The sequence below is a fragment of the Leptonychotes weddellii genome, unplaced genomic scaffold, assembly GCF_054177405.1.
Source record: "Leptonychotes weddellii isolate Sample4059 unplaced genomic scaffold, ASM5417740v2 HiC_scaffold_3760, whole genome shotgun sequence".
Taxonomy (NCBI): Eukaryota; Metazoa; Chordata; class Mammalia; order Carnivora; family Phocidae; genus Leptonychotes; species Leptonychotes weddellii.
The window spans coordinates 1-12282 of NW_027979053.1; the positions used below are offsets into that span (position 1 = coordinate 1).

The 12282-nt window shown below is 52.1% G+C and overlaps 1 long non-coding RNA gene across 1 annotated transcript; it reads right to left on the minus strand.

Annotated features, from left to right (window-relative positions):
• Window positions 1–8481: 8481 nt before the first annotated feature.
• LOC145719305 (uncharacterized) lies at window positions 8482–12109 on the minus strand. The gene is made up of 3 exons (XR_014142296.1): window positions 11523–12109; window positions 9659–9814; window positions 8482–8606 (listed from the first exon to the last, which is right to left on the minus strand). It is a non-coding gene; the product is annotated as an uncharacterized LOC145719305 (long non-coding RNA).
• Between the last annotated feature and the right edge of the window lie 173 nt (window positions 12110–12282).

Genomic DNA, 12282 nt, shown 5'->3' on the forward strand with positions numbered 1-12282 from the left:
GGGAGGAGGAAGGGGGGGAGGAGGAGGAGAGGGAGGGGGGAGGAGGGGGAGTGGGAGGAGGAGGAGGGGGGAGGAGGAGGAGGGGGAGGAGGAGGAGGAGGAGGAGGAGGGGAGGAGGAGGAGGAGGGGAGGAGGAGGAGGAGAGGGAAGGGGGGGGGAGGAGGAGGAGGAGGAGGAGGAGGTTAACCTGAGAACACAATCCTTCTGCACGCTCAGACCTGCGGACTCTGCTCAGAAACTTACAGCTCCCCCAGCCCCCTCCTCGCCCAGCCCCCACTTTTGTTTTAGCAGGTGCCCAGAGGGAAGAGGCCATCTGCACAATAAAACTTTCTTGTGCCAAAGAGCAGGGAGAAAAGCAATACAAATCAGAGGGGAAGAATCCAAGGGAACTGCAGAGATGAAAAGCCAGCCTTTTTACAGCATAACCCCGGCCATGGGCATGCAGAAGGGTAAAGGTACGAGTGTCATTTTATTAACGTGGCTTTGTGTATTTGTTAATTCCTGCCACCCACGTCTCGGTGGCCACATATTAGAACAGCAAGATGAAGAAGGTGAGGTTCATGTTAATTCTTGCTGGAAAGAAGCAGATTAATCCTGTTTCAAACGGGCATTGATCACAGAGATACACAGAATGTTAACTACGGGGCCACATGAAATATGCTCCCAGAAGATCAATAGCCCCGTGTCCTCTGCGCTGAGCCGAGGAGGGAAGCGATGGGGGGGCCAGAGGGCAAGGGGATGAGTCAGAGCGAACATGAGGGAGAAGAAACTTGGCAGAGGGGAGGAAATGCTAACACGGGGTGGGGGCAGCCATGGGTAAAGGAAGATCACAGAAATGCAGGGTGAACAAAAAGGTAAGGAAAACAAAACAGGAAGAAAGGAAGGAAGGAAGGAAGGAAGGAAAGAAGGAAGGAAGGAAGGCAGGCAGGCAGGAAAAGGAAAGAAGAGGTGGGACCTGACCTCAGAGTGGAGAGGGAAGCCAGAGTGAAGGACAGGAGACTCAAGGGGGGGAAGAAGCAGGAAGACACAGCGTGGTGACATTCAAGCCATCCTCTAATTAAACTGGGGCAACTGCTTTTTATGCATCTGTGCCCTTGATTCAGAGAGAGAGGCAGCCTGCGAGCCACTGGTGAGGGTAACTCCTGGGAGACCGGTGGCCATCGCTGCTTGTGTTTACTGAAGACACCCAGCAGATTAGATGCCCCGATGTTAGAATAGCGGTCTGTATGCAAAGTCACATCATTAGCGCGTGCACAGGGCCCGAGGCAGGGTTCCCCTTCCATTGCCGGGGGTGAGGAGAGCCTGCAAGGGGTGCTGGTCGCCAGGCTGGGCAGGTTGGAGCAGGTCCGTCACCTGGGCCAAGCAGCGGGGAAGGGGTTGATCCCAAGAGGAAGAGACGGAAGCAGGAGGACTTAGGGTAAAGCTAGATGCCCATTATTTGTATTCTCCACGATCCAGTGAAGGATTTAAGGTGTGCCTCGCGTAAGATCTAGCTTCTGGCTTTCTTGCTTAGACACTTTCTCTGTCTCTCTGCCCTTCCCCGTCTTCTTTCCCTGGAGAAGTCCTACTCCGGTTTCGAAATGTATTTCCTCTCATGCTCCCCTCTTTCCCAGAGCCCCTCTGGGTTAGGGAGCCCTCTTTCTTGCTCCCAGTTAACACACCAGTTTCACGTTCATCGTGGCATTTAATACCAGTGACATTCCCTGGTTCTGTGTCTGCTCTTCCCTGGATCCCCTCCATTCATCTGCCCGCCTTCTCCTGCTATTGATTCCTTCTGTATGCAGCCAGGAGCCTGACAGTGAATGAGAACACTCACCTGCACCATGAGCAGCCGCCCCAGGAAGCCATCCAATCGCTCGAAGACCAAAGAAGACTGGAAATCCCACTGCCTGACCTCCTGGTTCTCTTTGAAGTAAGCACGGAGATGCTCCCTTCTGTCCTGAAACCCCTGCTTGAAGAAGCTCAATGTGTCCACGGCCACGTGCAGTTTCCTTTGACTTTCCTCCACCTCACTTCTCAGGAGGCCCTCCGGGCAGAGATAATTCGAGGCCTGGGATGCAAACAGATCAGGGGGCGCTGAGCATGCATGGGCACAGGGCAGTCTACAATTTTTGCCCATCCCCCCAACTCTGAATGGAATAATTGACGCAAGAGTACTTTTCAGAAGCATCCTCTAGGAGACCTCTGACCCCGTCCTCAGTTTCGCAGGTGGACTGGGACCTGGGCTCGAGCCAGACTGTGTGGGATTGGCTCAGGCACGGGCCAATGCCAAGCAGAGGAACCACGGTGAACTTCGGTTGGGCCAGCAGGGGCTGGGGCTGCGGCTGGGGTAGGTGTTCTTTCCCAGGTATTCTCTTGTGACTAATTGGCTTTCTATAGTCAAGTAATTCAAAAGCAAGAATTCTATGAGAACCTGTTTCCAAGAGCCTTGGACCTGGAAAGCTAGGAGGCTGAAGCAGGACAGCCGCCTTCACCACCACTGGGCGGGACAGAAATAACCCCATCCTGGTGACATCATCTGAGCCCTTCCTGTCTGCTGGGGCTGGAGCCAGCCTTACCTCGGGCTTTTGAGGTACATGAACTAATAAATTATCTTCTTGTCGATGCTAGTTTTAGTTGGGTTTTCTTATCCTTCCAACCACAAGAGTCCTGGCTGACAAACAGGCAGCGATGGAAGGATGCTGGTCTCATAGTCAACTGGCTTCCGGTCCTGGATTGGGTGATCTTTGGTGACTCAGTTAACTTCCTCAATCTTTATCTTTAAATATTAATAACAAATTATTAAGGCTCTTCCTGCCCATCTCACAGGGTTCGTCTGAAAATGGCAAGGTCTCGAATGTCACAGCATCTGGCAGGCTGCAATGTGCTCTGCAGATGTTAGTTGTTACCAATCACTCTTTATATATGTTCATTGTGTTCTCGGGGTCACAGCTCCTTAGAGGTAGAAGAAGCCAATCTGGGAGGCAGATCACCCAAGCCTCATTATGGTCCCGAGTTCTGTTTACAGACAGACTGCCTGAGGTTTATGCTGTGCTGGGTGGTGTTGCAATGGAGTCCCTAAGGAGGAGGAGTGTGGAGTGTGTGGTCCAAGAAGCTGTCTCTCTGTAGCCCACAGGCACTGAGCTCATAGCACGTGGATGGCATGGGAGCACTGGATGCAGACAGGTCCTCTTCTTTTTGCCATTGCACAGTGGGGAAACTGAGGCACAGAGCAGGTGAGTAATTTGCCCAGGCACACACAGCGAACAGGTGGTGATGCAGAATTTGGTACAAAGACGCTGGGCTCCGGAGGCAGCGTTCTTAACCGCTGGGCTTTGCCGCTGACCGTGGGCACAGAGCATTGAGGTTGAAACTCACCACGCCCACCCTTTGCCTGACCCTGAGTCGTGGGCAGAGGGGGAAGGAAGACTGGTCCTCCCACGTAACCAGTACTACTGAGGATACGTCTGCGACTTACTGGCGGTAACAGTAAAATAATTGAAGCATGAGAATCCTTTGGACCATGATTATTTCCCTGCCCTGAAAAAAGCTCACCCTTTACTCTTCCCTGTGACTCGGTGCCCCCGCCCCAGCCCCCGCCCCCGGGGAAGGTGGTCGGGAATCCCGGACGGCTGACCTGCTGGATGAGGAGGTTGCAGATCTCCTGGAGTAGTATGGTGAGCCGCCCTGGGGAGCGATAGGACTCGCAGGTGGCCCAGATCAGACAGACCACGTGGAGCAGGGGACGCAGCCGTGGCTTCACCTCGGGAAACTCCAGGCTCTCAAGGAGCTCCAGGTGGCGGGAGAGTGGCATCAGGTGCGTTCGGATGTCCCGTGCCTCTCTCAGAGCTGGAAGGAATTGAAGATGGTCACGTTCCCTGCTTGGGGCTCAAACCCACCCAGTGGAGCCCAGGTGCCTGGGACCAAAGGATCTGCAGAGCAGTGTCTAGAATTTCTGGACAGCTGAAATAATGGTCCAACGAGTCTCTCTGACAAAAGTCCCATATCTGGACTTCTGTCTTTCTCTGTTTGCCCCCGTCCAGTGCCCTGTATGTAGAAGATACTCTGCTCCTGCTAGGTCCGAGGCCATCCAAAGTAGATGAGGAAGGACAAGCTTCAGAGTCAGAAAGATCTGCCTTCAAATGGGAAGTTCTGACTGAACGCAGCACAAACAGAATCCGTACTCTGTTAGCACAGCCCCTGGACCAGAGCAGGTTGTTTCATGAAAGGTAATGTCTCTGATAAATATTTGCTAATAAAGTGTCTCAGCGAGCCGATACCGAGGGGCAGTCACAGGGAATAGAGAAAGAGCACAGGCTGATTATGGTAAGGTTTTCAAAGCCGGGAGAACCTCCCACCATTTCCTTTGAATGCAGCCAAGGAAAGAGAGGTGCCTTTCGTTAATCACCTTGTGGGGACTGAGAGGGGAAAGGAGGAAACCCAGTAGTGTTGGGGACTAACTCTGCAGATCAACTGAGAGGAAACGCAAAAGCCCATTGAATGAAACTGATCTGGAAAGGGGGGGCATTTATAAAGGCTGGTTCTTTCCTGGGCAGATAATCAGGCACTGTCGAAGGAGACCAGATGGTCTTAGGTTATATTGTGTGGATGAAGTTCTGCGTTCATCCTAAAGGAAGCTCAAAATATACACTATTTTGTTTCAATGTGCTAGGCATTGTTCTCCTCACTAGACATAAACCATCGCATTGCAAACCTTGTGCGGTAGCATGATTACTCCCACTTTACAGATGAAGAAATCAGGGGCGCCTGGGTGGCTCAGTCGGTTAAGCGTCCGACTCTTGGTTTCGGCTCAAGTCATGATCTCAGGGTCGTGAGATCGAGCCCCATGTCAGGTGCAGCTGCTCAGCGGGGAGTCTGCTTGAGATTCTCCCTCTCCCTCTACCTCTCCCACTCATGCTCTCTCTCTCAAATAAATAAATAAATCTTAGGGCAAAAAAAAACAAGCGAAGAAATCAAAACCTACGTATCTTGCCTAGGGTCTTCCCCCCATGAATCAGCCAGCCCTGGCCGGCTGAGCCAAAGCAAGATCACCCCAAGTTTTCAGGGTTGAACCCTGGCTTGATGGCTCTGGGGCTCACTCCACCAGAAGCTGCGATGCGTACGTTTGTACTTTATATCCCGAGTGGGAAGTCGTATTCGAATCAAGTTTTTGGAAGTCCAGTATCACGGTAAATTGATGGGGGGTGGTGGCCACTGTGTGGGGTCGGGGGGTACTCGGCTCTCGCAGCCATGCTAACCGGCGGGCACGTGCTCTAGCTTCCACACCTGCCGTGAGAGGGGAGGCCAGGACGTCAGGCCAGAGGAGCCTTCTCTTCATGATACCTTCACAAAAAGGCAAACCTTCTAATCCTTTAATCCTATAAGCAGGCATTCCCCAGATGTTTAAGGGCACGGGATTGAGGGCTGGCTCGCCCAGTCCAGGCTGTGATCACAATTTGGCTCGCAAGGCAGGTGAAGAAAAACGCACAACGGTAAGCTCACACCTCTTAAAAACTGTAAATATAAACAGCCAGTTGCAGAGGGATGCCCAGTGCTTGGCTGGTCAGTCACTGACAACAGGCTCCTCGGGGACAAAAGCCTTTACTACACGTAGCATTTGCCAGTTTCTGGGGTATAGATATTGCCGGCCTTCCCACCATGTCTGATTTCTAGCTACCAGCTCGACTTCTCTGAGTGCCGGGAGGGGGGATTTGAAAAGAGCTGCTCTCACAAGACACTGCAGGCCAGTCCCAGCTGGCTCCAGCCCACCGCGGGACGCTGACCTACACACATGTCCACCTGCAAGTAGCCTGATTGGCGGCCAGGCCGTACCGTGCCCGTCCTGCCCCCTGGTGGCCAGAGATGGGACCTCTCCGGCGAGGACCTGTTGCTTCCCGCGGCCCAAGGGTCTTCATTGCCGGTTCCACTTCTGACAATCTCGTTCCCACATTGTCGCCTCCACCCTTTTAACCTCCTTCTTCCCTTTTCACCATTTTCCAGTTCGTGCCCACCGATCCAGGGATATTCTTCTCTCCCTCCCTTCAGTCCATCAGTGAGCCAAACAATTAATCATGACTAATATGAATAACACACGCACTGGGTCTTTCTAGGATCAAGACAGATGCTCTGAAACTAAATTAGAAATGGGAAGATCAATTGCCAGCCTCTAAAATCTTCTTAAAAACAATTTTAAGTGGTTATTTTCAAGGAATCTCTATACCCAGTGTGGGGCTCGAACTCACAACCCTGAGATCAAGAGTCCCATGCGCCACCAACTGAGCCGGCCGGGCGTCCCTCTAAAATCTTTTTATTCTCAGAAGACCCCATCAAAATTTCTGACCATGCCTTTGCCTAACTCCCTTAGTCAAAATCCCTTTGGGGCGCCTGGGTGGCTCAGTCAGTTGAGCGTCTGACTCTTGATTTCGGCTCGGGTCATGATCCCAGGGTCGTGAGATCAAGCCCCGCGACAGGCTCCGCACTCAGCAGGGAGTCAGCTTGAGATTCTGTCTCTCCCTCTCCCTCTGCCCCTCTCTGCCTGCTAGCTCTCACTCTCTCTCTCAAGAAAAATTCCTTTCCTTGCATCATCAGAATTCAGTTATATATAGTTCAAGGATTTCTAATTTTATTGTAGTGTTTATCTGTTACTATTAGGATGGTATTGTTTTTTCTCATTTCTGTCATCTCCAGCAGAGACTCTACTGCAAAGAGGTTTCCGAAGCCCGCCCGGGAAACCAAATCTTTTAGAACTATCAATCAATGAGAATGATTATAGTCTATTAATCTATTAATGTGAAAAATATATTCGGGGCTCTAAATAACCAACTCGTAAATATAGTTTCACTGCACGAAGCTTTATTTCAGAGCCTCAAATTTCAGCCATCTGCATGACTCCTTCATGCCTGCATGCAATGTGTAATATTACCTGCCTAGCGCTTTTCTCTAAGTCGGCTCACATTTTAACCTGAATAAAATCATATAAGATGAAGACTTCAAATCACTACCACAAATGGAAGGCGGGTATCAGTTGCCAAAAACAGTCACCCTTTAACACATTTTTAAAATATGTCTGTCCAGGGGCGCCTGGGTGGCTCAGTTGGTTAAGCAACTGCCTTCGGCTCAGGTCATGATCCCGGAGTCCCAGGATCGAGTCCCGCATCGGGCTCCCTGCTCGGCGAGGAGCCTGCTTCTCCCTCTAACCCTCCTCCCTCTCGGGCTCTCTGTCTCTCATTCTCTCTCTCTCAAATAAATAAATAAAATCTTTAAAAAAAAATAAATAAATAAAATAAAATATGTCTGTCCATACGTCTCCCGTGATCATCTCTCACAGCGGGAGTGACACACACCCGCTTTTGGGGGACCCCCGTCCCATTTGAACTGAAGTATATACGGGGGACAGCAGTTGATTTTCCCCTGGGACACAAAATCTCTCAGTGAAGCAATAAACGGGGGCCCCAAGAGGGATCTCATTCCAAGCCAGCTTTATGTGTCTGCAGAGCGATGTCTGTGGTAAGATTTTGGGGCCCAAAAGGACCTCGAAGACGAGCCTCTTATACCAGCTTCTCCTGATATTCAGCACATGTTTGGAACCCCACCACTGGCACCTTTATTCCCTTAGCTGAGGGGTTTCCAAACCCCACTCCATGAGGAGGAGATGGTGGGGCGGGGGCCGACAGTGGGCTCTGGGCGCGGGACACGCCCCTCTTTAACGGACCCAAAGTGCCTTGATTAGGTTTATATTTTGGATTCCATAGAAGACTGTGCTTGAAGAAAGAGTTCCGAGAGAGAAAATAATGTTTGAAAATCACTGCTTGGATTAAGCTTAAATCCCATGACGTTGCGAACAGCTTCAAAAGCCCATTCTGACCTACAGTGCTGAGGAGGCTGGAGGAAGTCTCACAGGAGAAAGGAAAGAAGCAAAGGGCCCGGACGAGGGGAGAGGGAGCCCTGAAAAAAAACTGACCTCCTTCTAATTATAGACTTTGCTGGCTTGGCCATTTTGACAAGGGCCGATCTTGTCTGGTGCTCTGGCGGCCAGGAGATCGCAGTCCCATGCAACAACAGGAACAGAAAAAGCGAATGGACTAGAAATGGCACAGAGACTTCTCAAGGAGCTGGGGGCGGAGGGAGCTGAATTCCAGAGGTGAGAAACTCCAACACGCACAGTCACAGTACAACACAGTCAACAGAACTTCACCGATCATCCCACGGTGGCCCAGGGAAGCCTGCGCGGGAAGGGCGTGCACCACAACCACGGTTACACACTAAAGCCCAGAGAGGTTAGGTGACTTTGCCGAGGTCACAAAGCATTGGCCGTGCAAACCGAGCCCAAGGGAGCTGCTTTCCTGCTTCCAGATTTGGTGTTCCTGCCGCCAAGCTAGACTGTGTCAGGTTGGAGGGTTTTAAGAACGGTAAGCTGCAGAAATCAGAGAAGATAAATCGGCGCTAAATAGGAAATTCGCCTCCGACATATGTAGGAAAATTCTGGCTGGTCCTCACCTGCTCGGACGTCTCTGAACATGGCCTGGAAAGCTGGGAAGTAGCTGCTTTGAAGCTTGTCCAGGAGCCTCGCCGTGCCCCTCACCTTTATGGCTCTCAGTTGATTATAAATGTAGTCCAGATCCTCAGACCTACAACGCCGTGGAGAAGGGTGAGTCCGGGGAACCGGGGTCAGGCCTTGATGACCCACCCTCAGATAGACAGAGAGGAGCCCTGCCTCCAGCTACTTCCACAGAGGAACGGCGAGGGCCAACGCCGGAGCCGGGGACGGGGTTCAGAGGGGCAGCTCTGGGGGGTAGCAGCAGGGAGCCCTGCTGTGACCATCCGGTGGCTCAGAAGCATGGCTGCTGGAGGTCATTAGCTCCAGCTGTCAGGTTTGGGACAGGGGTGAGAGAGGTGTTGTCAGAGCAGAGCTGCTGCAGAAGGCCTCCTCAGCAGGTCAGAGGAATGGTCAGAGACGTGACAAGAGGACCGGGCATCTCAGCACGGCGGCACAAACAGGGCCGGAGCCCTGCAGGCATGCCTGGTCATGTGGCATGGATACACTCTCCGTCCAATGCCGGGACAGGGACATCTGCCTCAAACACCCTTCTGTGTCCTTTTGAGTGAAGGATTAAGCAGCATGGTGATAAAGAGAAGCAAGGGAGTGGGGGAGGCACGGGGGGGTGGAAGGAGCAGAAGCAACAGTTGGGTCTTTCTGGAATCCCGTGGGGCTGGGACACCGTGGAGGATGGGCTCTCCAGCCCTACTGATGATTGGCTGGGACCTAGGAAAGGCCGTTCTGCAGGCAGCCAACTGCCAAAACCCCTCTCTCTTTCTCCAGATCCTTACAAAAAGTGTGTACATAGAACTTGGACTGTCCAAGGAGGAGGGAGTAGATGAGCAGAAGAAAAATAGGAAAGAGAGTTCATTAATTTTACATTTGGTTGAAAGAGCCTTTGAAGCAATGTCTGAAGACAGACCGGAGCTCAAGAAAGGAGGGGCGGCTATTGAAACTCTGGGAAAGTGAGTATGTTCCAGTGCACAGGAAAACACTGAGCTGCCTGCCCACCCCAGGGGTGAGAAGAAACAGCTGGGGTTGGGACCAGACTCAGGGACTGCCCCTGACCACCCCCCCCCCGCCCCCGCCAGGCCACTGTCCTCTGGAAGACATCTACGCCCCAGGACTGGAGCATGCGCCTACCTGCTTTTCCAGAACTCCAACTCCGCCTTAGGGGTGGGGCTCTCCCCTTGCTGGAGTGACTGGGAAGACTCTCTCTTGAGCACCAGCTGGACTCGGCGGCTCCACTGGATCACGGCCGACTCAAGGGCGTAGATGATGGACTTGTCGCAGTCCAAGCTGTGAAAGACACAACGAATCTCCCAGGACACTGGAAATAACTCTGGGTGTCCCTCCGCCCAAGCAGAATCCCAAGTCTTTTAGGAGGGAAATTCTACCTTGGCCAGGCATTCTTAGCTTTTGATGGAGGACAGACTCTGATATGGGGTCAATAAGAAAAAATACAGCTCCTCTCTCCTCAGACAAAATGCCGACGTGTGCACACGTACAAGATTATTTCAAGGTTTGGGGGTTCACCAGTCTCCTGAAGACTAATCCCGCCGAGCCTTTCCGTCAGTGCTAGAATACACTGGCCAGAAAACATTTGGATGACCAGCCACCCCTTGCTTGAGCGCCACCCACGTCAGCAAGCTCCCTCCTTGACCAAGCGGAGCGATCCTTGGTAGATCAGCTCGTCCGGGGACCAAGTCGGTCTCCACCCTGAACCACATCTGCCTCTCTGCCGGTTCCCTCACTTGGTCTCAGTTCTGCCCAGGACACAAGTGATACAGAGAAAGAATCTATCATCCGCATTGTCCCGCCGGACACCCTCCTTCGCTTAATTTAATTCATATTTGCTGAGCAATGATATGGCACAAGTGATTATGGAAGGTATTGAAAGGAGAAGATATGCACCGCCCTGAAATACGATCCAGCCTTCTGGGAAATTATCAAATTTGAACAAAGCGAGACCAACCCAGCGATGATTACATACATGCGCACTGAATGTTATTATGTTAAAATATAAAAGGAACAGGAAGAGGGTAATTTGAATTTATTTACTTAGATAATTGAATATTTTTTATTAAACCACATTATGTTTTCTAGTTAACTGGGAAATTGCTTCAAATGATATATGTCGCCAATTACTTCCAATAGCGAAAAGTCATTACAAAAGTACATTGGCATCTCGTGCGTTACTTTCTCTCCACATCAAATCACGGGCCCTGAGTATCTAGTGATGATGGCAATGTATTTGCAAACTCCTGGCAACATGGCAGACCACGCTCACGTAGGAAGGTGGCCTGTTGCCACAGACACAGAAGTGCTGGGTAGAAGATAAAAAAGATGTATCATTTAGATACACAGGCTGGCTTAAAAGAAAAGGGAAAAAATCCCCAGGGGACAGAAACAAAGCTTTCTCAGAACTGAGGGAGGATCTCACCCCCCGAAGGAGAAGAGGCAGGGGTTTTAATGCCCACCCAGGCGCGGGAGGCGGGGGCTTCAAGTCTCCACGAAGCCAGATTTGTTTCTGTTTGGGAAAAAAAAAGAAAGAAAGAAAGAAAAAATCCCCAAGACCGGACAGGAGTGTTGAGCTGCGGGGGGAGCGGGGTATGGAACCACAGCGAGGGCCACCAGAGTTAGTTCTGTGACATTATGTGCCACGTAAATGCTGGGAGGAGGCGCGGCTGCCTCCCAGCCCGGCCCTGCGTCCTTGCCAGTGATGAGCCACTGTCCTGATAAGCAGAATCCTGAAATCGGTGTGGCTGCTCTCAGCCCTGAAGTAATTCTGTTGGCCTTCAGACACTTCAGGCGGAGGGACTGGGGCAAGGGTGGTAATCAGCAGAAAACACACAGCCCGGGGATGCTTAGGCAAACAGGCTTGCGTGCGGAACGAGGAGATGCGCGGGGTCGGGAACAGAAAAGTCGTCAAGAACCACGTGCCGATAAAGCAGCCCCTCCCGAGCTGAGTTGCAGAGGCTCAGACGGCCAGGCTGGTGCTACTTACCCAGTCTCACTCTGAGAAGCCACCAACTCGAGTTGTTCTGCACCCACTGGAAGAGGCAGCAAGGTTTTCCCCTTCAGTTGCTCGAGGAGAACCAGGAGGTCACCCTGGAGGCTGTGGGCGTGCCTCTGGACGTCCTGACATACCACGTGGGGCCAGTCGAGGTGGTTCTTCTCATTGGCCAGGACGGGGATAACCACCTGGAACAGACGTGCAGGGGGCAACAAAGGCGGGCATTCTTCTTTGGAGACCCTAAAGAAGGACTATCTGAGAAAGGCCCAGAAACCTTTTGCAGGTCCCTGTGCTGTAGGGCTGATGACTAAGAACCAAGGTCATGTACTGCCTGGACACCTGGTAAAATGGGAGGGTCGTGGATAGCCCACCGGCAAGTTTCCCTGGGGATCAGCCAAACAGCCCTCCTCATCAGAGGGACAGGCGAGGGTGCTGCTATTTTGGAGTAGAGGGCTTCCTCCAACAAGCCGATCCCATCCCCCCACAGGAGCCAGTGGGCATCCCAGCTTCGGGATCCCACCAAGCTTGCCTCCCATAGCTTCCAGCTGTTCCCTGTGTTCTCAAGCGCCACCCCGAGGGACACAGCAGCCTCCTCTGAGCTGGGAGTATGTGTGACTAATAAACTGCTGTCAGTCTCATCGGTCCAGTGTTGTGTGCTCGGCCAGCCCCAGAACTCTTGGGCAGGAGCCCCTCCCTCATTATCGGGGTGGATAAGAGGTGACTGAAACGGTCACAGGGGCTGGAGGCAAAA